This window comes from Phyllobates terribilis, unplaced genomic scaffold, assembly GCF_046119375.1.
Source record: "Phyllobates terribilis strain yellow unplaced genomic scaffold, ASM4611937v1 Scaffold_156__1_contigs__length_4398808, whole genome shotgun sequence".
In the NCBI taxonomy this organism is placed as follows: Eukaryota; Metazoa; Chordata; class Amphibia; order Anura; family Dendrobatidae; genus Phyllobates; species Phyllobates terribilis.
The window spans coordinates 2865115-2892003 of NW_027362916.1; the positions used below are offsets into that span (position 1 = coordinate 2865115).

Consider the following 26889-nt stretch of genomic DNA (forward strand, 5'->3'; position numbering starts at 1 on the left):
CTGGCAGGAAAAAGCATGTACAATCCGCATGCACAATCCGCATGTACAATCCGCATGTACAATCCGCATGCATTTTTTTCTGCCAGGGAGATGCAGAAACACTCAGGAAAAAATCCGGAGCATTTCTGCATCGTGGGCGCATAGCCTAATAGGCCATTGCGATCGGTGAGCTTGGAATAGAGGTCAGTTGTTAGGTGGCCCTGTGTATCCTTGATCACCACGGTATCAAGGAAACTAACACGGCTTGAATCATATGTCATGGTGAAGCGTCTTGAAACCACAAACGTTTAATGTTGTGGGATTGATTGTGTCAGATAAATGTCTTCTAATACATTTTTTTAGCGACTCTGACGTGCATCCCACATATTGTAGTTTACTCTCTATACATTCTATTAAATGCACTGCTCAAAAAATACAGGGAACACTCAAATAACACATCCTAGATCTGAATGAATGAAATATTCTCATTGAATACTTTGTTCTGTACAAAGTTGAATGTGCTGACTACAAAATCACACAAAAATTATCAATGGAAATTAAATTTATTAACCAATGGAGGCCTGGATTTGGAGTCACCCCCAAAATTAAAGTGGAAAAACACACTACAGGCTGATCAAACTTTGATGTAATGTCCTTAAAACAAGTCAAAATCAGGATGAGTATTGTGTGTGGCCTCTAAGTGCCTGTATGACCTCCCTACAACGCCTGGGCATGCTCCTAATAAGGTTCCGTAAACTCCTGGACAGTCTGTGTTGTAACGTGACGTTGGTGGATAGAGCAAGACATGACCCAGCTTTCGTCCTTCTCCATCACAGCAACATCCCTTTAAAAACATATAAAAACTCGATACTGAGACTCTTGATCACGTCTGCTAGAGCATGTATTCCCTCGCTATGGAAAAGTAACACTATCCTGACAATCTCACTATGGTTCTCCAAAATAAATGAGATTATGTTAGCTCACCTACACGATCAATAACTTCCATGATAAATTTTATAAAACATGGTTCTACTGGAGTTTAAATCTTCCGTTGATTACCTTGACCTCATAGGGGAAAGCTAAGTCTATACTTAAGGAGCCTCTCCGAAGTTACCCTAACCCTCTTACCCATACATTACTTCCCTTTGTCTTTGTGTGCACTTGTGTTTTTGGTTTTAACTACTCGTTTTTTCTTTTATAGCCCTTATTTGTTAATCAACATGAATATGTAATGACTTAATGTTTAAGTCTGAGTCACCACGCTGGTATATCCTAAAACACATTGAACCAATGTTCTACCAGCGACTCTACTTTGTATTGTGTTTAATTATTTCATTTTCAAATGTTTTGGAAATACTGGTTATTGTTGTGGTTATGGGGTCATGTTTGACCTACTACTTGTTGCACAACTAGTACCCGGTGTTTGTATTTGTATTTCCTTTTCAAAACTTAATAAAGATAAATTTATAAAGGATAATCAAGTCACATTGCGTTTGATATTTGTTTCTTGAAAAAAACTCGGTGAAAGTTTTCCGCCCAGTGTAGAAGCCTTTATGGATACAAAACTCAAACAAAATATGCAGAAGAATTTACAAAGTCTGGAGGATGGATCTCAGACATCAAAAAAACTAAGTTTGAAAGAGATATCAAAGACAACGAGTCAAATTCAATTTACGCATGGAAATGAAACAAACCAAGAGCTACTGTTCTGAAATACAGGTCACACAATAAATTCAAAGGAAACAGAGGAGAGCGGAGGTCAGCTTCACAAAACCTTATGTGTCCATGGGTTCCTCTAATTATAATTCTCTGAGGACTTATCTGATGCATCAGTGGGACCAACTAAAGACAGATGGAACAAAAATAAATTCTCAAGTATTCCCCAAAATTCAGCACAAAACAACGGGCGGGCAGAAAGCAAAAACGTGCCCGGACATGTGCGTTCCATGCCGGAGTGCATCACGGTCTCCTATCTGCGAATGCGCATGTTCGGAAGCATGCGTTCCACACATATGGTATTGGATTGCATCCCACCAATATAGAAAAATCCTATCTCTGAGATCAGCGTCATGGGAGACTAAAAACAAGTATTGCACATCATCCCATAATGCAATAGGCATGTAGATCTACTTTATCACTACATAAAATATGGGATGTTGGCCCACAGTAAATTCCTAAATGGTCATATTTGACCCCTATTGCATAATTAGAGATACAGAAGGATCACCACACTTGTTAGTTACTAAATAGTATATATGGGATATAACTGATAAGAAATAATTCTGATATAGAAGCTCAGATATCTCGATGAAGTACAACAATATGTGATCCCCATTCACAGGGAACTGAGTAGCAATGGGTAGAGTATAAAATCCAAAAATGTAATCCGGAATGGGTCTGTATTCATACAAAACAGGCATAGGAAATTTGCTCATTCAGTCCCTTAGGGGCTCGTGAATCCAGTCTAAAAATCCACTTACTTTCTTTTTTGAGGATACATCTATTGTGATCACCTCCTCTCACATTGGGTTTAACCACCTCAATGATACAAAAGGAGATGTCTCCGGTTTCACTTCAATGTGCACTGTTAATGTGTCTCGCTAATGGGGTGTACTGACCATGGCATATATCACCCAACTGCCCCCCACCCTCCTCCTAGACTCTGTTTTGGTCTTGCCTACATAATCTAGGGGGCAGGTACATGTGGCCATATACACAAGTACTGAGGTTTTACAGTTGGAATAATCTCTCTGAAAATTTTTTTTAGTCGTGGAGGAACTCGAGAAAGATTTACATGGTCTCATCCAATTACATGTACAACATTCTCCAGATCTAAATAAACCGCAGAGATTCTTCTATCTAGCCAAGTCCCCTTGGGTGCAGTTTTTTTGTAGAAACTATGCACTAAATGGTCTCTAATTGACTGATCCTTTCTGAAAGTTATTGTGGGAGTAGATCCCACAGCACCCTCAGGTCTGGGTCAGTCACAAGTATATCCCAGTGTTTTCTGAGGATATTAAAGATGCAGTCACTCTGACTGTCGCAAGTTTTTCTTACTTTTGTTATCTCATCTTTTTCTTGGTCTCTTGGATAGGTATGTAGGAGTGTCTGTCTCTCCCATTTTTCTGCAAACAATAATGCGGAATCCAAAATGTACCAGGAGTACCCTTTTTCCCTGAATCTGTTGTTCAGGTCTATTGCCTGTATATTAAAATCTGTGACATTATGGCTGTACCTTTTCAACCATAAAAATTAGCTCTTGGGTATTCCTCTTTTTATGGGGATGGGGTGGTGGCTATCCCACTTCAATAGTTTATTAGTGCTTGACGGTTTATGGTAGATGAATGTCCCTAGGGTCCCATCCGTTTCTTTCTTGATTAGTACATCCAGGAAAGGCAACTGGTAATCATTAAACTCAGATGTAAATCTCAGGCCGACTCTGTTGAAGTTGAGTTCCCTGACACATTCAAAAGATTATTCACTCGTCCCTGACCAGATGATTAAAATGTAGCCAATATATCTATACCATACCCCAATAAATGGATGCCACCACTTATGATCATCCCTGAATATTGTGGTTTCCTCCCACCAGCCCAGGAATAGGTTAGCATACGAGAGAGCCCAGGGGCTCCCCATCACAGTACCCCTGAGATGGTGGAAGTACTTCCTATCAAAAAGAAAGAAGTTATGAGTAAGAGTGAATTTTAGAAGATCCTCTATGAAGTCATTATGTCTGCTACACTCTATTGATCTCGATTTCAAGAAATGTCTTACTCCTCTGATACCATCCTCATGCGGTATATTACTGTACAAAGCCTCGATATCTAGTAAGGACTGCTCCCCTACATGCATGTATACATGCTCGAGGGTATACATGTAGGGGAGCAGGCAAAGGCAAAACCATTTTACAGAGGGATTATTCCAACTGCAAGACCTCAGGCGGTACTGGGGGAACATTACACTGTGTGGGGGCATCATACATCCTGCATAAGGGGCATTACACGGTGGGGGGGCATCATACATGCTGCATAAGGGGCATAATGGGGGCATTACACTGTGTGGGGGCATCATACATCCCACATAAGGGGCATAATGGGGGCATTATACATCCTGCATAAGGGGCATAATGGGGGCATTACACTGTGGGGGATCATACATCCTGCATAAGGGGCATTACGCTGTGTGGGGGCATTATACATCCTACATAAGGGGCATAATAGGGGTATTACACTGTGTGGGGGCATCATACATACTGCATAAGGGGCATAATGGGGGCATTACACTGTGTGGGGGCATCATACATCCTACATAAGGGGCATAATAGGGGTATTACACTGTGTGGGGGCATCATACATACTGCATAAGGGGCATAATGGGGGCATTACACTGTGTGGGGGCATCATACATCCTGCATAAGGGGCATAATGGGAGCATTACATTGTGTGGGGGCATCATACATCCTGTATAAGGGGCATAATGGGGGTATTACACTGTGTGGGGGCATCATACATACTGCATAAGGGGCATAATGGGGGCATTACACTGTGTGGGGGTATCATACATCCTGCATAAGGGACATAATGGGGGCATTACACTGTGGGGGGCATCACACATCCTGCATAAGGAGCATAATGGGGGCATTACACTGTGTGGGGGCATCATACATCCTGCATAAGGGGCATAATGGGGGCATTACACTGTGGGGGGCATCATACATCCTGCATAAGGAGCATAATGGGGGCATTACACTGTGTGGGGGCATCATACATCCTGCATAAGGGGCATAATGGGGGCATTACACTGTGTGGGGGCATCATACATCCTGTATAAGGGGTATAATGGGGGCATTACACTGTGGGGGCAGTAAAGGGGTCCTGTCCTATGAGAACAATACGTTTCCTCCCTTCCTGTTTCCATAGTTGGGTCGTATGTATGTATTACAGGAAACAGAACAAAAACCTTATGATTCCTATAAAGGGGCAACACAAGACCCCAAAAGAGTCTCCGTGCTGAAGGGGTTAATGCCCCCTGCGCCCAGTAATGGGGGTCTCCACATACCTCCACCCGCAGAGCCGCCACCACATATATGGCTGCTCTGTGCGCACAGGTGCTGTGATGAGGTCACAGGAGGGGAGGAGTCAGGGGTCACATGATCAGGGGCCTCAGTGGATGCAGGACTCTGCTGTGCTGGTTGTCATGGTGCTGGATGAGCTGAAGTTTATGTGTGGGGTCAGGAGGGGTTTACAGTGTGGATGTAGCAGAGCCGCGTGTGTACGAGGTGTACGGAGCGGAGCCGGGCGTGTACGAGGTGTACAGAGCAGAGCCGTGTGTGTACGAGGTGTACGGAGCGAAACTGCGTGTGTACGAGGTGTACGGAGCAGAGCCGCGTGTGTACGAGGTGTACGGAGCAGAGCCGCGTGTGTACGAGGTGTACGGAGCAGAGCCGCGTGTGTACGAGGTGTACGGAGCAGAGCCGCGTGTGTACGAGGTGTACGGAGCAGAGCCGCGTGTGTACGAGGTGTACGGAGCAGAGCCGCGTGTGTACGAGGTGTACGGAGCAGAGCCGCGTGTGTACGAGGTGTACGGAGCAGAGCCGCGTGTGTACGAGGTGTACGGAGCAGAGCCGCGTGTGTACGAGGTGTACGGAGCAGAGCCGCGTGTGTACGAGGTGTACGGAGCAGAGCCGCGTGTGTACGAGGTGTACGGAGCTGAGCCGTGTGTGTATGAGGTGTACGGAGCGGAGCCACGTGTGTCCCCGCTTTCCCCCACATCTCCCAGAATAATGCAAAGTCACATCCAATTATTATGGGATGCAATAGGTCCTTAACGACCGCCACTTCATGAGATGTGGTGCCACAGTCCGTGTTTACATCCACCGGGGCCACTGGATAGTTCTTAGCGTCCCCATGGATACACCGGACACGCACCACCTTCCCAGGAATCAGTCCATGAGGGAGTGTGGCCCTTATCAGGGTCTCCAAACTTCCTGAGTCCAATAGTCCAGAGACTCGTGCCCCGTTTACTGACACTGAGCATGCCTGAGGACCCTCGCCATGTTGAGAAACTGCGCTGCAGGCGGGGTAGGCAAAATAAGAGCAACGTCGGCCCATGTTGCAGTCCATTGGCTCAGAGTTTACGGAACACCGGGCGGCAGTATGGCCAGGGGTATGACATCTTCAACACACTATATTATGGGGTGGAACCTTGGGCACCAACTCAGACCCCTCCTGAACTCTATGACGCCCCCCAGGTGTGGCGCTAGCTCCATCCTTTTGGTTGTCCGCTGCCTTTTGAGAACCCCAGTATTGAGAGGCTACGACCCATTGTTTTCCCAACGGACTCTCAACCGCCTGGTATCTTTCCACCAACCCCACCAAGTCATCGGCATTATGGGGATCTCCCTGGGCAACCAAGGATTTCACCAACTTCGGAAGAGAATGTATAAACCTGTCTATAATGACCTTCTCCACCATCTGTGCTGGGGAAGAAGATTCTGGTTGCAACCACTTTTGGACCAGGTGTAGGAGGTCGAACATCTGGGACTGGGGAGGTTTGTCACTGCAATAGGCCCAGTGGTGCACCCGTTGCGCCCTGACAGTCAGAGTCACTCCTAAGTGTGCCAAAATCTCAGTTTTCAACATAGCGTACTCTTTCGCATCCTGCAAGGCCAAGTCATAATAGGCTTTCTGCGGCTCGCCTGTCAAATATGGCGCCAGCACCTCCGCCTACTGCTCCGGAGACAATTTTTCCCGCTCTGCCACCCTCTCAAAGACAGTCAGGAACGCCTCAACGTCATCACCCAGGGTCTTCTTTTGTAATGCTCTTCTTACCGTCTTCCTGACGTATGAGTCATCACCTGGATCTGAGGATGTGGCGGTCGTCCTGCCACGGTTCTGCTCTGCCAAGATTTCATTTGTCTTTGCTGCTGTTGGATCTGCTGCATCAGAAGTTTGTTTCCTGCTGCAGCATGCTCTGCTGGTACTGCTGCTGGTGTTGCGCTTGTTGCTCCTGCTGTGCTTGCAACAAATGTTTAAGCAGGTACTCCATTTTGTCCGGCGACACTTGCTGGCTTATGGTGGACTTCACCCAGGACATATATGTCTTCTTGCAGTAGTCACACTGCAGCTTGGGATCTGTGCCCGTGCTTCTAGCACCAATTGTAGGGATTTGTACTCACTGAGCCGCGTTGGAGGTAGGCACAGATTCACACAGTGATGCAATCCGCGAGTTCAAACAAACTGGTGGTTTATTTAGTGTCCATACACCAGTGAGGAAACAAAAGTAACAGCCTTTTCCTGGCACAAAAAGGAATAACAGAACAAAGCTCAAAATAATAAGTCCATGCGACCAAAAGTTTGGACACACCTTCTCATTTAACGATTTTTCTGTATTTTCATGACTTTGAAAATTGTACATTCACACTGAAGGCATCGAAACTATGAATTAACACATGTGGAATTATATACTTAACAAAAAAGTGTGAAACAACTGAAAATATGTCTTATATTCTTGGTTCTTCAAAGTAGCCGCCTTTTGCTTTGATGACCGCTTTGCACACTCTTGGCATTCTCTTGATGAGCTTCAAGGGGTAGTCACCGGAAATGTTTTTCACTTCACAGGTGTGCCCTGTCAGGTTTAATAAGTGGGATTTTTTGGGCTTATAAATGGGGTTGGGACCATCAGTTGTGTTGTGCAGAAGTCAGGTGGATACACAGCTGATAGTCCTACTGAATAGACTGTTACAATTTGTATTATTGCAAGAAAAAAGCAGCTAAGTAAAGAAAAACGAGTGGCCATCATTACTTTAAGAAATGAAGGTCAGTCAGTCCGAAAAATTGGGCAAACTTTGAAAGTGTCCCAAGTGCAGTTGCAAAAACCATCAAGCGCTACAAAGAAACTGGCTCACATGAGGACCGCCCCAGGAAAGGAAGACCAAGAGTCACCTCTGTTTCTAAGGATAAGTGTATCCGAGTCACCAGCCTCAGAAATCGCAGGTTAACAGCAGCTCAGATTAGAGACCAGGTCAATGCCACACAGAGTTCAAGCAGCAGACACATCTCTACAACAACTGTTAAGAGGAGACTTTGTGCAGCAGGCCTTGATGGTAAAATAGCTGCTAGGAAACCACTGCTAAGGACAGGCAACAAGCAGAAGAGACTTGTTTGGGCTAAAGAACACAAGGAATGGACATTAGACCAGTGGAAATCTGTGCTTTGGTCTGATGAGTCCAAATTTGAGATCTTTGGTTCCAACCACCGTGTCTTTGTGCGACGCAGAAAAGGTGAACGGATGGACTCTACATGCCTGGTTCCCACTGTGAAGCATGGAGGAGGAGGTGTGATGGTGTGGGGGTGCTTTGCTGGTGAAACTGTTGGGGATTTATTCAAAATTGAAGGCATACTGAACCTGCATGGCTACCACAGCATCTTGCAGCAGCATGCTATTCCATCCGGTTTGCGTTTAGTTGGACCTTCATTTATTTTTCAGCAGAGTGATGGGGTGCTACGCCAGATGACCTGGCCTCCACAGTCACCAGACCTGAACCCAATCGAGATGGTTTGGGGTGAGCTGGACCGCAGAGTGAAGGCAAAAAGGCCAACAAGTGCTATGCATCTCTGGGAACTCCTTCAAGATTGTTGGAAGACCATTTCCGGTGACTACCTCTTGAAGCTCAGCAAGAGAATGCCAAGAGTGTGCAAAGCAGTCATCAAAACAAAAAGTGGCTACTTTGAAGAACCTAAAATATAAGACATATTTTCAGTTGTTTCACACTTTTTTGTTAAGTATATAATTCCACATGTGTTAATTCATAGTTTTGATACCTTCAGTGTGAATGTACAATTTTCATAGTCATGAAAATACAGAAAAATCTTTAAATGAGAAGGTGTGTCCAAACTTTTGGTCTGTACTGTATATAATCTGTACTGTATGTACATAGGGTCAGTATGTATATATTCTGTACTGTATGTATGTATATATTCTGTACTGTACGTGTATAGGGTCAGTATGTATATATACTGTACTGTATGTATATAGGGTCAGTATGTATATATTCTGCACTGTATGTACAGTACAGACCAAAAGTTCGGACACACCTTCTCATTTAAAGATTTTTCTGTATTTTCATAACTATGAAAATTGTACATTCACACTGAAGGCATCAAAACTATGAATTAACACATGTGGAATTATATACTTAACAAAAAAGTGTGAAACAACTGAAAATATGTCTTATATTCTAGGTTCTTCAGAGTAGCCACCTTTTGCTTTGATGACTGCTTTGCATACTCTTGGCATTCTCGTGATGAGCTTCAAGATGTAGTCACCGGAAATGGTTTTCACTTCACAGGTGTGCCCTGTCAGGTTTAATAAGTGGGATTTCTTGCCTTATAAATGGGGTTGGGAGCATCAGTTGTGTTGTGCAGAAGTCTGGTGGATACACAGCTGATAGTCCTACTGAATAGACTGTTAGAATTTGTATTATGGCAAGAAAAAAGCAGCTAAGTAAAGAAAAACGAGTGGCCATCATTACTTTAAGAAATGAAGGTCAGTCAGTGTGAAAAATTGGGAGAACTTTGAAAGTGTCCCCAAGTGCAGTTGCAAAAACAATCAAGCGCTACAAAGAAAATGGCACGCATGAGGACCGCCCCAGGAAAGGAAGACCAAGAGTCACCTCTGCTTCTGAGGATAAGTTTATCCGAGTCACCAGCCTCAGAAATCTCAGGTTAACAGCAGCTCAGATTAGAGACCAGGTCAATGCCACACACAGCTCTAGCAGCAGACACATCTCTTCAACAACTGTTAAGAGGAGACTTTGTGCAGCAGGCCTTCATGGTAAAATAGCTGCTAGGAAACCACTGCTAAGGACAGGAAACAAGCAGAAGAGACTTGTTTGGGCTAAAGAACACAAGGTATGGACATTAGACCAGTGGAAATCTGTGCTTTGGTCTGATGAGTCCAAATTTGAGATCTTTGGTTCCAACCACCGTGTCTTTCTGCAATGCAGAAAAGGTGAACAGATTGACTCTACATGCCTGGTTCCCACCGTGAAGCATGGAGGAGGAGGTGTGATGGTGTGCTGGTGCTTTGCTGGTGACACTGTTGGGGATTTATTCAAAATTGAAGGCATACTGAACCAGCATGGCTACCACAGCATCTTGCAGCGGCATGCTATTCCATCCGGTTTGCGTTTAGTTGGACCATCATTTATTTTTCAACAGGACAATGATCCCAAGCACACCGCCAGGCTGTGTAAGGGCTATTTGACCAAGAAGGAGAGTGATGGGGTGCTACGCCAGATGACCTGGCCTCCACAGTCACCAGACCTGAACCCAATCGAGATGGTTTGGGGTGAGCAGGGACCGCAGAGTGAAGGCAAAAGGGCCAACAAGTGCTAAGCATCTCTGGGAACTCCTTCAAGATTGTTGGAAGACCATTTCCGGTGACTACCTCTTGAAGCTCAGCAAGAGAATGCCAAGAGTGTGCAAAGCAGTCATCAAAACAAAAAGTGGCTACTTTGAAGAACCTAAAATATAAGACATATTTTCAGTTGTTTCACACTTTTTTGTTAGGTATATAATTCCACATGTGTTAATTCATAGTTTTGATGCCTTCAGTGTGACTGTACAATTTTCATAGTCATGAAAATACAGAAAAATCTTTAAATGAGAAGGTGTGTCCAAACTTTTGGTCTGTACTGTATATATTCTGTACTGTATGTATAAAGGGTCAGTATGTATATATTCTGTACTGTATGTATATATGGTCAGTATGTATATATTCTGTACTGTATGTGTATAGGGTCAGTATGCATATATTCTGTTCTGTATGTATATAGGGTCAGTATGTATATATTCTGTACTGTATGTGTATAGGGTCAGTATGTATATATTCTGTTCTGTATGTGGCTACTTTGAAGAACCTAGAATATAAGACATATTTTCAGTTGTTTCCCACTTTTTTGTTAAGTATATAATTCCACATGTGTTAATTCATAGTTTTGATGCCTTCAGTGTGAATGTACAATTTTCATAGTCAAGAAAATACAGAAAAATCTTTAAATGAAAAGGTGTGTCCAAACTTTTGGTCGGTACTGTATATAGGGTCAGTATGTATATATTCTGTACTGTATGTGTATAGGGTCAGTATGTATATATTCTGTACTGTATGTATATATTCTGTACTGTATGTGTATAGGGTCAGTATGTATATATTCTGTACTGTATGTGTATAGGGTCAGTATGTATATATTCTGTACTGTATGTATATATTCTGTACTGTATGTGTACATTTATAAAGATAAGTGATCTAGTGATCGTACACACACACGGCTCCACTCCGTACACCTCGTACACGTGCGGCTCCGCTCGGTACGCCTCGTACACACGCGGCTCCGCCCCGTACACACGCGGCTCCTCCCCGTACACACGCGGCTCCGTACGCCTCGTACACACACGCGGCTCCGCTCCGTACGCCTCGTACACACACGCGGCTCCGCTCCGTACGCCTCGTACACACGCGCGGCTCCGCCCCGTACGCTTCGTACACGCGCGGCTCCGCCCCGTACGCCTCGTACACGCGCGGCTCCTCCCCCGTACGCCTCGTACACACGCGGCTCTGCCCCCGTACACCTCGTACACACGCGGCTCCGCCCCCGTACACCTCGTCCACACGCGGCTCCGCCCCGTACACCTCGTCCACACGCGGCTCCGCCCCGTACACCTCGTCCACACGCGGCTCCGCCCCGTACACCTCGTCCACACGCGGCTCCGCCCCGTCCAAATGCGGCTCCGCTCCGTACACCTCGTACACGCGCGGCTCCGCTCCGTACACCTCGTACACGCGCAGCTCCGCTCCGTACACCTCGTACACGCGCGGCTCCGCTCCGTACACCTCGTACATGCGCGGCTCCGCTCCGTACACCTCGTACACGCGCGGCTCCGCTCCGTACACCTCGTACACGCGCGGCTCCGCTCCGTACACCTCGTACACACGCGGCTCCGCCCCGTCCACATGCGGCTCCGCTCCGTACACCTCGTACACGCGCGGCTCCGCTCCGTACACCTCGTACACGCGCGGCTCCGCTCCGTACACCTCGTACACGCGCGGCTCCGCTCCGTACACCTCGTACACGCGCGGCTCTGCTCCGTACACCTCGTACACACACAGCTCTGCTACATCCACACTGTAAACCCCTCCTGACCCCACACATAAACTTCAGCTCATCCAGCACCATGACAACCAGCACAGCAGAGTCCTGCATCCACTGAGGCCCCTGATCATGTGACCCCTGACTCCTCCCCTCCTGTGACCTCATCACAGCTCCTGTGCGCACAGAGCAGCCATATATGTGGTGGCAGCTCTGCAGGTGGAAGTATGTGGAGACCCCATTACTGGGCGCAGGGGGCAGTAACCCCTTCAGCACGGAGACTCTTTTGGGGTCTTGTGTTGCCCCTTTATAAGAATCATAAGGTTTTTGTTCTGTTTCCTGTAATAGATACATACGACCCAACTATGTAGACAGGAAGGGAGGAAACGTATTGTTCTCATAGTACAGGACCCCTTTACTGGCCCCACAGTGTAATGCCCCCATTATGCCCCTTATGCAGGATGTATGATGCCCCCACACAGTGTAATGCCCCCATTATGCCCCTTATGCAGGATGTATGATGCCCCCACACAGTGTAATGCCCCCATTATGCCCCTTACACAGTATGTATGATGCCCCCCACAGTGTAATGCCCCTTATGCAGGATTTATGATGCCCCCACACAGTGTAATGCTCCCATTATGCCCCTTATGCAGGATGTATGATGCCCCCACACAGTGTAATGCCCCCATTATGCCCCTTATGCAGGATGTATGATGCCCCCACACAGTGTAATGCCCCCATTATGCCCCTTATACAGGATGTATGATGCCCCCACACAGTGTAATGCCCCCATTATGCCCCTTATGCAGGATGTATGATGCCCCCACACAGTGTAATGCCCCCATTATGCCCCTTATACAGGATGTATGATGCCCCCACACAGTGTAATGCCCCTTATACAGGATGTATGATGCCCCCATTATGCCCCTTATACAGGATGTATGATGCCCCCACACAGTGTAATGCCCCCATTATGCCCCTTATACAGGATGTATGATGCCCCCACACAGTGTAATGCCCCCATTATTCCCCTTATGCAGTATGTATGATGCCCCCCACACAGTGTAATGCCCCCATTATGCCCCTTATAAAGTATAAACCTGAAGGTGTGAACTGGAACATAAATTGATGTGCATGCAAAATGTAAATGCATGTTCACACAAGGCCATTAGACAAAGAGAAACCAAAGACAAGAAAAATACCCAAATGATTAAAAGTAAATATAAATCGCACAGTGCAAAAATAATAATAAATAATAAAGGGTATTTAGTTAACATAATTTTGATCAAAATAATGTAAAAGCTGTCCCGCCACGTCACGGCATCCCTTGTGGGACAGTCCTAACTCTAATATTAAAAACCTTACCATTTGTCAAGTGACATACATATGGACAAGGACAGAGAGACTGGATCCCTGGTGCAAGCATAAAACCGAGGCAGGATCAGCGTCCCAGCCCAGACAAAGGGTGGCCACACCCTTTTATATGCACTCAAGCATACTAACTGCAAAGAAAAAACCTGAAGGTGTGAACTGGAACATAAATTGATGTGCATGCAAAATGTAAATGCATGTTCACACAAGGTTTCCCTTATAAAGTATGTATGATCCCCCCCACACAGTGTAATGCCCCCCTTATGCAGTATATATGATGCCCCCACACAGTGTAATGCCCCCATTATGCCCCTTATGCAGTATGTATGATGCCCCACACTGTGTAATGTTCCCCCAGTATCGCCTGAGGTCCTGCTGTTGGAATAATCCCTCTGGAAAATGGTTTTCCCTCTGCCTGCTCCCCTCCATGTATACCCTCGAGCATGTATACATGCATGTAGGGGAGCAGGCCTTACTAGATATCGAGGCTTTGTACAGTAATATACCGCATGAGGATGATATCAGAGGAGTAAGACATTTCTTGAAATCGAGGTCAATAGAGTGTAGCAGACATAATGACTTCATGGAGGATCTTCTAAAATTCATTCTTACTCATAACTTCTTTCTTTTTGACAGGAAGTACTTCCACCAGCTCAGGGGTACTGCGATGGGGAGCCTCTGTGCCCCCTCATATGCTAACTTATCCCTGGACTAGTGGGAGGAATCCACAATATTCAGGGATGATCATAAGTGATGGCATCCATATATTGGGGTATGGTACAAATATATTGACTACATTTTTATCACCTGGTCAGGGACGAGTGAACAATCTTTTTAATTTGTCGGGGAACTCAACATCAATAGAGTGGGCCTTAGATTTACATCTGAATTTATTATAATAATAATTTTTATTTTTAAAGCGACAACATATTCTGCAGCACTTTACAATTTAGGGGGGGACTTATACAGACTTTACAGAATAAGCCTAACTCAGATATTAGAAGGAGTGAGGGCCCTGCTCGCAAGCTTACAGTCTATAAGGAAATAGGGGAGACACAAAAGGTAAAATGTACATATATTGTATAATACAGCCTTAATATACTAAATAGGGTAAGTACATAACACTACATGAACTGGTCGCCAGCCAGTATGTGTACAGTACAGGCAGAGGCTATTCAGTGCATGGATGGTATGAGCATGATTTTGAAGAAAATTTAAATATGGGCCAAACTGGGACAGTTAGATAAGTGTGTTGAGGTGATAGGCCAATCTAAAGAAATGGGTTTTTACAGCACGCTTAAAACTGTGAGTATTGGGAATTAATCAAATTGTCCTGGGTAGTGCATTCCAAAGAATTGGTGCAGCATGCGAGAAATCTTGGAGACGGGAGTGAGAGGTTCGGAGGAGGATTTTAGTTTTAAGTCATTAGCAGAACGGAGTGCACGGGTAGAGTGGTAGACTTAGACGAGGGAGGAGATGTAGAGTGGTGCTGAATCGTGGATAGCTTTGTGGGTAAGAGCGATAAGTTTATATTGAACTCTGTATTGGATGGGCAATCAGTGCAATGACTGGCACAGGGAAGAGGCATTGTTGTATCGGTTGGTGAGGAATATGACCCTGACTGCTGCGTTCAGGACGGATTGGAGAGGGGAAAGTTTAGAAAGAGGGAGACCGATAAGTAAAGAGTTGCAATAGTCCAGACGAGAATGAGTAAGAGTTTTTACAGAGTCAAAAGTAAGAAAATTTCTGATTCTAGAGATGTTTTGGAGGTGTAGATGACACGAGCGAGCGAGTGATTTGATGTGAGGAGTGAAGGAAAGATCTGAATCAAGTATGACCCCAAGACAGCGGGCATTTTGCTGGGGAGTAATGATGGAGCCACAAACAGAAATGGCAATATCAGGCATAGATAGGTTAGTGGAGGGAGGAAATATGAGTAGTTCAGTTTTTGACAGATTCAATTTTAGATAGAGGGAGGAAATAGTGTTAGAGACAGCTGAAAGACAATCACTGGTATTTTGTAATAATGCAGGGGTGATGTCCGGAGAAGAGGTGTATAATTGGGTGTCATCAGCATAGAGATGGTACTAAAAACCGAATCTACCGATTGTTTGTCCAATAGGAGCGGTGTATAAGTAGAAAAGAAGGGGGCCTAGTACTGATCATTGAGGAACCCTGACAATAAGGGGAAGGGGAGAGGAAGAGGAGCCAGCAAAAGACAGTGAAGGAGCAGGCAGAGAGGTAGATCCACAGTGTTGAATGCTGCAGAGACATTCAGGAGAATCACCAGTGACTAGTGACCATTAGATTTGGCTGTTAGATCATTAGACATTTTAGTGAGTGCAGTTTCAGTAGAATGTAAAGAGCGGAAACCAGATTGTAAAGGGTCAAGAAGGGAGTTATCTGAGAGATTGTGTATTAGACAGGAGTGGACCAGTCATTCCAGGAGTTTAGAGATAAAGGGAAGATTGGAAACAGGTCTGTAGTTAGCAGCACAGTTCTGGTCGAGGGATGTTTTTTTAAGTAATGGATGTATGCTGGCGTGTTTAACCCCTTTATGACCCAGGGCGTATTAGTACGTATCTGTACCCTGGGCCTTATGGGCCTGATACGTATTAATACACCCTGGCGATTTCGCCCGCACACAAGCGGTGCGGGCGAGATCGCCGCCGAGTGTCAGCTGATTGTTACAGCTGTCACCCAGTGCTATGTGCAGGGAGCAGTCCCGCACCGCTCCCGGCACATTAACCACTGAAATGCGATCGAAATCAATCGCAGCATTCCGGTGGCAAGAGGAGGTAAGCGCGATACTTACCTTCTCTGCCGGCGTCCAGCGGCATCTGAGTCCGGTCCCGGATGTTGCCATGGTGACCTGACGTCATCATGACAACATCCGGGACACCAGGAGGCAGGAAGTTGCTTTGGTCATGCACAGTGCACGAGCAAAGTAACTTTTCCCTGTGCAGCGCTGACAGGCTGCATGGCATGGGGAGCTGCTGCTCTCTATGTCATGCAGCCGATCAGGCTGCAAAAAGTGAAAGTCCCATAGTGGGACAATGTGTAAAAGTAATAAAAATGGCAGAAAAAAAAATGAAAAAAAAAAAATAAAAATATATTGTACCCATAAATAAATAATCTTATGGAAAAAAAAAAATAAACCAATAAAAGTACACATATTTGGTATCGCCGCGTCCGGAATGACCTGACCTATAAAACTGTCCTGCTAGTTAACCCCTTTAGTGAACACGATAAAAAAAAAAACGATGCTTTATCATCATACCGCCAAACAAAAAATGGAATAAAACGCGATCAAAAAGACGAATGTAAATAACAATGGTGCCGCTGAAAACGTCATCTTATCCCTCAAAAAACAAGCCACCATGCAACTCCAACGGCCGAAAAATAAAAAAGTTATAGCTCTCAGAATAAAGCGATGCAAAAACTATTTTTTTTTTAATAAAATAGTTTTTCTTGTGTAAAAGCGCCAAAATATAAAAAAATATATAAATGTAGTACTGCTGTAAACGTACTGACCCAAAGAATAAAGCTACCTTATCAATTTTACCACATGCAGAACGGCATTAAAAAAAACTCTAAAAACCAATTCCTGAATTGTTGGTTTTTGTTCATTCTGCCTTCTAAAAATCAGAATAGAAAGCAATCAAAAAATGTCACGTGTCCGAAAATGGTACCAATAAAAATGTCAACTTGTCCCGCAAAAAACAAGCCATCACATGACTGTCGGCCAAAATATGGAAAAATTATAGCTCTCAAAATATGGCGATGTAAAAACTAGTCTGCAAAAAAATGTGTCTTTTAGTGTGTGACAGCTGTCAGTCATAAAAACCCGATATGAATCTGGCATCACTGTAATTGCACCGACCTGAAGAATAAAGTCGTCTAATCACTTATACCGCACGAGGAACGGCGTAAAAAATAAACTTTATGGTTAGGGTTGTGCTAGGGTTAGGGTTGGGGTTGGGCTAGGGTTAGGCTAGAGTTAGGGTTGGGCTATCGTTAGGGTTGGGGTTGGGATTTTTTCAGAAGTAGAGAAAAAAAAATGACGATATGGTGACTAATGTTGAACGCAAGTGCTCGCTACTTGAGTTTGCATCGGGTGCTCGGGTATGCACTGAGTATAGCGGTTGCTCGAGTGACATGCTCGAGTCTCCGCCCCAAATGTTTTGCAGCTGTTATACAGCCAAAAAAACCTTGCGGTGATTGCCTGCCATGCACCAGCGATCCCCGCATGGTTTTTTTTTGGGTGTCTAATAACCGTGAAGCATGCGGGTCGGGGACACGAGCATGTCACTCGAGCACCCGCGATACATGGTGCATATCTGAGCACCCGATGCAAACTCAAATAGCGAGCACTTGCACTCAAGACTAATGACAACTTATTGAATATGATGACCTAATGTTATCAAATTCTGTGTCGTTCCTCTGGGTTCAAAATGTTCACTATACCCCTTGATAAAATCTTTGAGGTGTGTAGTTTCCAAAATGGGGTCACTTGTGGGGGGTTTCCACTACGTAGGCACATCAGGGGCTCTCCAAACGCGACATGGCATCCGCTCTCGATTCCAGCCAATTTTGCGTTCAAAAAGTCACACAGTGCTCCTTCTCTTCTGAACTCTGCCTTGTGCCCAAACACTGTATTTTCTCCACATATGGGGTATTGGCGTACTCAGGAAAAATTGCACAACAGTTTTTGGGGTCCATTTTCCCTCTTACCCTTGTGAAAATAAAAAATTGGGGCTAAAACATAATTTTTGTGGTAAAAGTTTGATTTTTTTATTTTCACAGCTCCATGTTATAAACTTCTGTAAAACACTTGGGGGTTCAGGGTGCTCACCACACATCTAGATAAGTTCCCTGAGGGGTCTAGTTTCCAAAATGGTGTCACTTGTGGGGGGTTTCCACTGTTTAGGCACATCAGGGGCTCTCCAAACACAACATGGCGTCCGCTAATTATTCAAGCAAATTTTACATTCAAAAAGTCAAATAGCGCTCCTCTCCTTCTGAATCCTGCCGCATGCCCAAACAGTGGTTTTCCCGCATATATGGGGTATCTGCTTACTCAGGAGAAATTGCACAACAAATTGCATAGTGCAATTTCTCCTGTTACACTTATGAAAATGCAAAATTGGGAGCTGAAAAACATTTTTGCTGAAAAAATGTGAACATTTTATTTTTACGGTTCAATGTTATAAACTTCTGTGAAGCACCTGGGTGTTCAAGTTGATCACCATACATCTAGATAGGTTCCCTAAGGGGTCTAGTTTCCAAAATGATTCTCATTAACATATTGCCTGTTGGCAAATAGAACCCCCAACTAAAGCTCTATAAAACTTAACTTTTAATAATTAAATCCATATTATAGTAGTAATTTATATTAAAATTCCAATATAGGCGCAGGTAGTGAGGACTATCAGGATTATTCAATTGGCATAACTGTGTATCCAATAGCCATCCTATCTATTTCCATTATCATATGCCTGTGGCCGCGGACCACTTATTGCACTATTCCCTACCTGTCCTATTGTAATCTAAAATTATAGCCTCCCCGACATGTTTCGCCTAACCGGCGTCTTCAGGGGATAGAGGCTAAATGACACCCAAAATGGCCGCCAGGTAGCTTTTATCACCTCTGTTTGGGCTCTAAGCCAATGTGTATTGTTGTAGCCATGTGCCAATAGAATAGACTCTCCTATTTCCAATCATGAAGATCATATCATTATAATGTTACCTACCATTTAAATGATTGGAGGATAAAGCTGTCATTCAGGCCAGAAGGAACCACATTGGTGGAGATTAAAGCGATATATCAGCATTCTCATAATAGCCTGAATGCCTCAGTTTCAGGAACCAATCTGCATTAACTTACCTACATCCAATCCACAAGTGGAAGGAAGTGTTAAACGATTGCTGCACTTGCGTGATCAGCTGACTCAAAATAGGAGGGATTCATGTCATGGCCGTCACATGCTCCAATCGAAACACGCCACATAAGCAAGGTCCTTTTCTTGATACGTATCATTTACTACGTCTGCACAATTTGTCCAAATCAATAGAGGAGATGCATAACAGGACCTTTGCTTACTCCAATCTGATTAGGCCACATAGGCAAGGTCCTTTTCTTTATGCACATCAGTTATGAAGCCTGCACCATTGGTCCAAATCAATAGAAGGCATATATAGCAGCACCTTTGCTTACTCCAATCAGATTATGCCACATAGGCAAAGTTATTTCCCTTAGCATATTCATTTCTGCGGTTACTAAGGTAACAAAAAAAAACAAAAACATACATATATATATATATATATAAAGGTCCTGACACATATGGTTTCTATATCTTTTTTTTTTTTTTTTTCCCCTTTCTCCTTTTCCCTTCCCTTTTTCTTTTTCTCCTTTTCCTTTCTTTTTTTCTTTTGTACATTTTGTTTAAAGGAGCAGACCAACACCAATTATTACCAGTTGCCTTTCCTGTATGTACTGATCAAGAAGGATTGTAATGGGACCATAGGGACACTCATCTACCATAAACCTTCAAGCACTAATAAACTATTGAAGTGGGATAACCACCACCCCTATCCCCATAAAAAGAGGAAAACCCAAGGGCCAAATATTACGGTTGAGAAGGTACTGCTCGAATGTCACAGATTTTAATATACAGGCAATAGACCTGAACACCAGATTAAGGGATGAAGGGTACTCGTGGTACATTTTGGATTCCGCATCATCGTTTACAGAAAAATGGTCTTATCCATCAGCTTATCTTTTTCTCATTCAGATCTCTAAAATACCGGATCCTCTCAGTGAAAGTCGTCTACATAAGAACATTTTCCTGATTTATCCAGGAAAATGATGGACAAGATGGTGGAGAGGATATTACACCTCACCCTAGAGATCCTCTTCCGGCTTACTGGAGAGGTGAGAGATTCTGATGGCATCACATTACATCATTCTTATCTATGGGAATAACGGATGGACAGAACTGAAGAGGTGAGGACTCTGGAAATGTCTGTAGTGAGATTTATTAATGTGTCTCTCCATAACCAGAGATTAATCACGGGGCCTCCACCTCACCCCCTGATACATGAGGACATCAATGACCAGAAGATCCTAGAACTCGCCTACAAGATGATTGAGCTGCTGACTGGAGAGGTGACACTGCTGGGAATGCTGGGACATTATACAGTAACGCTATGAAGGGATCTGGGGGATGACTGTATCATTATATGTGTCAGGTCCCTATAAGATGTCAGGATGTCGCTGTCTATTTCTCCATGGAGGAGTGGGAGTATTTAGAAGGACACAAAGATCTGTACAAGGATGTCATGATGGAGGTTCCCCAGCCCCTCACATCACCAGGTAATAGACAGGACTAAATACACACGGCCTATAATTATCTGTATGTAAAGAATGAATTCAGTCCCTGTATGTGTTTCCTCCAGATCTATCCAGTAAGAGGACACCAGAGAGATGTCCCTGTCCTCTTCTTCCACAGGACTGTAAACAAGAAGATCCCAATGTTCCTCAGGATCATCAGGTAGATGGAGAGAAGGAGTCATGAGATCTCTCCTATGATGTGTACACGGCTGTAAAGGTTTTGTATTTTTGGATTCAGTCTTGTTTTATCCACCATTATTATGTTTTATACTTGTGTAATGAGAACGGTGGAGATGGCAGGATTAGAGCTGATCATAGATGTGACTTCTCCATCTGTCTGTGACTTTTACAATATTTGTTTCAGGGTGAAGATCTGACCCATATTAACCCCTTAAGAACCAGAGCATTTTCCGTTTTTTCCTTTTTTGCTCCCCTTGTTCCCAGAGCCATAGCTTTTTTATTTTTTGGTCAATATGGCCATGTGAGGGCTTATTTTTTGCGGGACGAGTTGTACTTTTCAACGCCATTACTAGTTTTACCATATCGTGTACGGACAAAAGGGAAAAAAAATCCAAGTGCGGTAAAATTGCAAAATAAGTGCAATACCACAGTTGTTTTTTATTTTTATTTTTTACCACGTTCACTGAATGCTAAAACTGACCTGTCGTTCTTATTCTCCAGGTCATTACGAGTTCGTAGACACCAAACATGTATAGGTTATTTTATATTTAAGTGGTGAAAAAAAAATCCAAAATTTGGTAAAAAATAAATAAATAAATAAAAAAAAATAGCGCCGTTTTCTAAGACCTGTAGCGTCTCCATTTTTCGGGATCTGGGGCTGGGTGAGGGCTTATTTTTTGTGCGCCGGGCTGACGTTTTTATTGATAACATTTTGGGGTAGATCCGATGTTTTGATCGCCCGTTATTGCATTTTATTGCAATTTTGCGGCGACCAAAAAACTTAATTCTGGCATTTAGAATTTTTTTCTCGTTACGCCATTTACCGATCGAATTAATTCTTTTTTTAGATTGATAGATCGGGCGATTCTGAACGCGGCGATACCAAATATGTCTATGTAGGGTTTTTTTTTTAATATTTTATTTTGAATGGGGCGAAAGGGGGGTGATTTAAACTTTTATATTTTTTTAATTTTTTTTATATTTTTAAAAACTTTTTTTTTTCACTTTTTGCTTGCTTCAATAGTCTCCATAGGAGACTAGAAGCAGCAACTATCCGATCGCCTCTGCTACATACAGGGATCAGGAGATCCCCTGCATATAGCAGAATTGGTCCTGTGCTATGAGCGCCGGCCACTAGGTGGCGCTCATAGCGACCAGCTCATGACAACCACAGGCGTCTGCTGCAGACCCTGGGTTGTCATGCGCACCCATCGGTGACCCGCAGTCACGTGACGGGGTCGCCGATGGGCGGGGCTTAGGACGCGCTTCCCGGAAGCGCGCGTTAAATGCCGCTGTCGGAGATTGACAGCGGCAGTTAACATGTTAACAGCCGCGGGTGGATCGCGATTCCACCCGCGGCTGTTGTGGGCACATGTCAGCTGTAAGAATCAGCTGACATGTGCTCGGTTCAGTGCGGGCTCAGTGCAGCAGCCCTCACTGAACGGGGGGATGCAATTTGTGCATACTAATACAGCATGGGTTGCAAAGGGGTTAATACTACAGAGACATATGTGAGGGGTGATGAGCGGTGTAAAGAGGAGATTCCTACATATGACTAATCCTCTTCACCCTCGTCCATAGTTTATGGACTAGGCCACAGGTCGGGTATGACCTGCCTTTCTTCCCAAAAAATCCCGACTCTAGGCCCACCACCAATGGACTTTTTTTAAGATGAGCGTCCAAAACCGCCTGAATAGTCCCTTTCACTGCCCTCAGCGCCCACCCTCTAATATGTTGGGACTGTGCTGCCAAAAAGTATATCCACGGGGTTGGTAAGGCGAGACCCCCCTCTTCTTTCGGCCTCTGGAGAGTCTCCAGCTTAATCCTGGGTTTTCCTCCACTCCAAAGCAGATCCCTAAATATTGAATTAATACGCTGGAACACCGACCAAGGAATCCACACAGGGGAGTTATGTAAAACATATAGCAATTTTGGCATCATCACCATTTTAAGAAGATGGTGCGTCTCACCACCGAGAGGCGCATTTTGCTCCACGTAGATGCTTTATCTTTTAATTTCCCAATTATTGGGTATGCATTCAACTGAAAGTACTCCTTTACTGGTAGTGTTATTGTAATTCCAAGATATGTAAACTCTCGTACTAATCTAAGTTGTGTACGTTCTACGTGTTCAACATCTAAGCCATCCAAAGTATCTATTTCCATAATATGAGATTTATCCCAATTAATTTGTAACCCAGATAACAGACCAAATCTAGTGATGATAGCTATTGCACCATGTAATGATGCCTGAGGGTCCTGTAAGAATAATAAAATATCATCTGCGTACAGCGCTATCTTCTCCTCAACTATTCTATACCAAAATCCCTTTACCACGTCTGACTGTCTTATTACAGAAGCAAGCATGGCTCGGGGGGGCTGTTCCTGGAGGCTGGGGTCTCAGTGGGACTCTATGAGCTCGCTCTACAACAAAGACCTTCGACAGTTTATCAGCTCAAAATTTTTCCAACAGCAAATTCTCAAAAAATTCTGTACGGTTTGATCCTTCTGCTTTTTCCGGGACCCCCACTATCCTGACATTATTATGTCTCGACCTGTTTTCCAAGTCGTCATTTTTAGCAATAACATCAGTTAACAGCTTGTCCTGCTTTTTTTGAGCAGCTTGTACACATATTATAGTGTCCTCAGCCGTGCTCACTCTTTCCTCCACCTCTCCTGTGTGGACATCGGCTTTCTGCATGACAGCTTAAGGCTGTGTGCCCACGAAGCATTTTTCAAGCGTATATGCTGCGGAATTTCCGCAGCGTAAACGCTTGAAAAACGCATGTATATCCGCACCCCATGGTCCCCAATGGGATTCCGCAAGTTCTATGCACATGCTGCGGATTTTTCCGCAGCATTTATGCCGCGTTCAAAAATCCGCAGCATGTCATTTAATTTTGCGTTTCCGCAAGCGGAATTGCCTTTGTCCAATGCATAAAAAACGCAAGGCAATTCCGCATGTGGAAAACGCGTGATAAACGCGCGAAAAATGCGCGATAAACGCGTGCGGAATTCCGCATGTGTTTTTCCGGGAGAGGACTTGCATTTATGCAGCAGAAATTTTCTGCTTCATAAATGCAACGTGGGCACATAGCCTTAATATTAGTAATTTCTGCTTGCACACCAGTAACCTGCTTTGACAGCTTAGTAAGCGTTTGTTTGCAATACGACACCACAGTAAACACATCTTTCAGGCTATGTGCCCACGATGCAGAAAATTTCTGCAGCATTTCTGCATCTCCCTGGCAGAAAAAACGCATGCAGATTGTGCATGCGTTTTTCCTGCAGAATACATGCGGATTCACTTGCGTACCCACATGCGTTAACACATGTGTTTCCGCATGCGGACTGACAAGCACTTTCCAGGCGATAGCATCACTTGGAAAGTGCTTGACAACTAGGTCACACTGTATAAATCCATGCAAAAGGCATGGATTTATACAGTGTGACCGTAAAAATAAAAAAATAAAGCTATACTTACCCCCGATCCCACGCCGCGTGTGCTGTCGCGCTCGTCCTGGCTTCTTCCGGGTTGCCGGCATCTCGCGAGACAGCCTGCGGTCACATGACCGCGACGTCATCTCAGGTCCTGGAAGGAGAAGCGCTGCAGGGGCCGGCGGACAAGTGAATATAAACTTTATTTATTATTTTATTCTTTTTTTTACAGGTACAATGGTACCCAGGTCTGGATGAGAGTCTTCTCTCCTCCAGAACTGGGTACCATCCGCACATAGAGACGCATATAATCCGCTTGTACAAATGTACAGACGCGCATTATATGCGTCTCAATGCAAGTCAATGGCGGTGCTTCCGCTGCGCTTCCGCAAAATTAATGAACATGCTGCGGATTTATTTGCGCTGCAGAATCGCTGCGGAAAAATCTGCAGCATGTGCATTGACATTGCGGAATGCCATTGGGGACCATGGGGTGCGGATTACCATGCGTTTTTGATGCGTTTCCGCTGCGGAAATTCCGCAGCGGAAATGCATGAAAAACGCATCGTGGGCACGCAGCCTCAAAGTGGGTTCTCCCACATCAGGATCAACATCAGACTCCACATTTTTGTCCTGCCCATCATCTCCAGAGCCATCAGCCTCACAGTTCACTGTACCTATTGTACTCTGCTAATCCTCCATGTCATTATCTGCCCCAGCCTCCCACTCTGAGAGTCCAGCTTTATTGTCACTTGCTTCCTCCCTCGCAAACTTCTCCAGGCGTGCAGCAGCCGACATCCTCCTGGAGCATGCTGTGTTCGCTCTGGACGCCTCCTCCTGAGCTACGGCACCATCTTGGCCCCTACCTCCTCTTCCAGGGTCGGGATCCCGCTGCCTGGTGCGGGTCATTGCGGCAGTCTTGCTTTCCAGGAACGCTCCCCGGGACGTCAGGAGACTTTCCCCCAGGATCCGGCGGTATTTGAAAGGTTTTGCGGTGCCCTGGCTCAGCGCATACAGCTACGGTCGGCGGGAGAGTTCCAGACCTTTAGATGTGGAGAAAGTTGTACATGTAATTGGATGAGACCATGTAAATCTTTCTCGAGTTCCTCTACAGGTAAAAAATTTTTCCAGAGGGATTATTCCAACTGTAAAACCTCAGGACTTTTATATATGGCCACATGCACCTGTCCCCTAGATTATGTATGCATGACCAAGAGGGAGTATAGGAGGAGGATGGAGTGCATTTGGGCGAAATACTCCATGTTCGGGATACCCCATTAATGAGACACATGAACAGTGTACATTGAGGTGAAACCGGAGACATCTCCTTTTGTATCATTGAGATAGTTAAACCCAATGTGAGAGGAGGTGATCTCAATAGATGTATCCTCAAAAAGGAAAGTACCGTATTTTTCGGACTATAAGACGCACCGGACCATAAGGCTGAGTTCACACGATGCGTATTTCATGCATTTCCGCGGCGTTTTTGCAGTTGCGTAAACGCCGCGGAAACGCATGAAAAACGCATGGTAGAAGGGAAGCAATGTTCTCCAATTGAAATCCGCATGTGCTGTGCCCATGATGCGGATTTTTCCGCAGCGTAAACGCTGCGCTCAAAAATCCGCAGCATGTCATTTAATTTTGCGGAAACGTGGCGTTTTCGCCGCCATTGACTTGCATTAGAACGCGCCAATTCCGCAAGACTGCATCTGTACTTGCGTAATTGGTGCGTTCTAATGTGCGGATGGTACCCGGGTGTGGAGGAGAGGAGAGTCTCATCCACATCCAGGTACCATTAAAAAAGCTGTAAAACAAGAATAAAATAAAAAATATATATATACTTACCATCTGTCGGCCCGCGCACCGCTCCTGCTTGCTTCCCGGCACTTGAAGTGAGTTGTAGGACCTGCGGTGACGTCAGTCATGTGACGGGTCACGTGACGCTGACGTCGGCAGGTCTTTCAATTCAAAGTTGCCGGCAGCCGGGAGAACGGAGTGAGCAGGACAGCGCGGGCCATCGGAGGTAAGTATATACACTCTCTCGGGTCACACTATATAAATCCATGCTGTTTGCATGGATTTATATAGTGTGACCAAGTTGTCAAGCACTTTCCAGGTGATGCTAAAATCGCCTGGAAAGCGCTTGTCAATCTGCATGCGGAAACGCATGTGAATCTGGATGTGGATCCGCATGTATTCTGCAGGAAAAACGCATGCACAATCTGCATGCGTTTTTTCTGCCAGGGAGATGCAGAAATGATGCAGAAATTTTCTGCTTCATTTCTGCATCGTGTGCACATAGCCTTAGAAACACCTAGGTTTTAGAGGAGGAAAATTTTAAAAAAATTAAGCAAAAAATGTGGTCATGATGCACTTTT

At 44.7% G+C, this 26889-nt stretch overlaps 1 protein-coding gene across 1 annotated transcript in view; it reads right to left on the minus strand.

Moving 5' to 3' along the window:
- The window catches only part of LOC141207005 (uncharacterized), a 70503-nt gene extending 51042 nt beyond the window's left edge, over positions 1-19461 (minus strand). Inside the window, exon 1 of the mRNA XM_073664363.1 lies at positions 19389-19461. The gene's annotated coding sequence lies outside the window, so the exon portion shown is untranslated. The remainder of the gene's footprint in view (positions 1-19388) is intronic.
- Positions 19462-26889: the final 7428 nt, after the last annotated feature.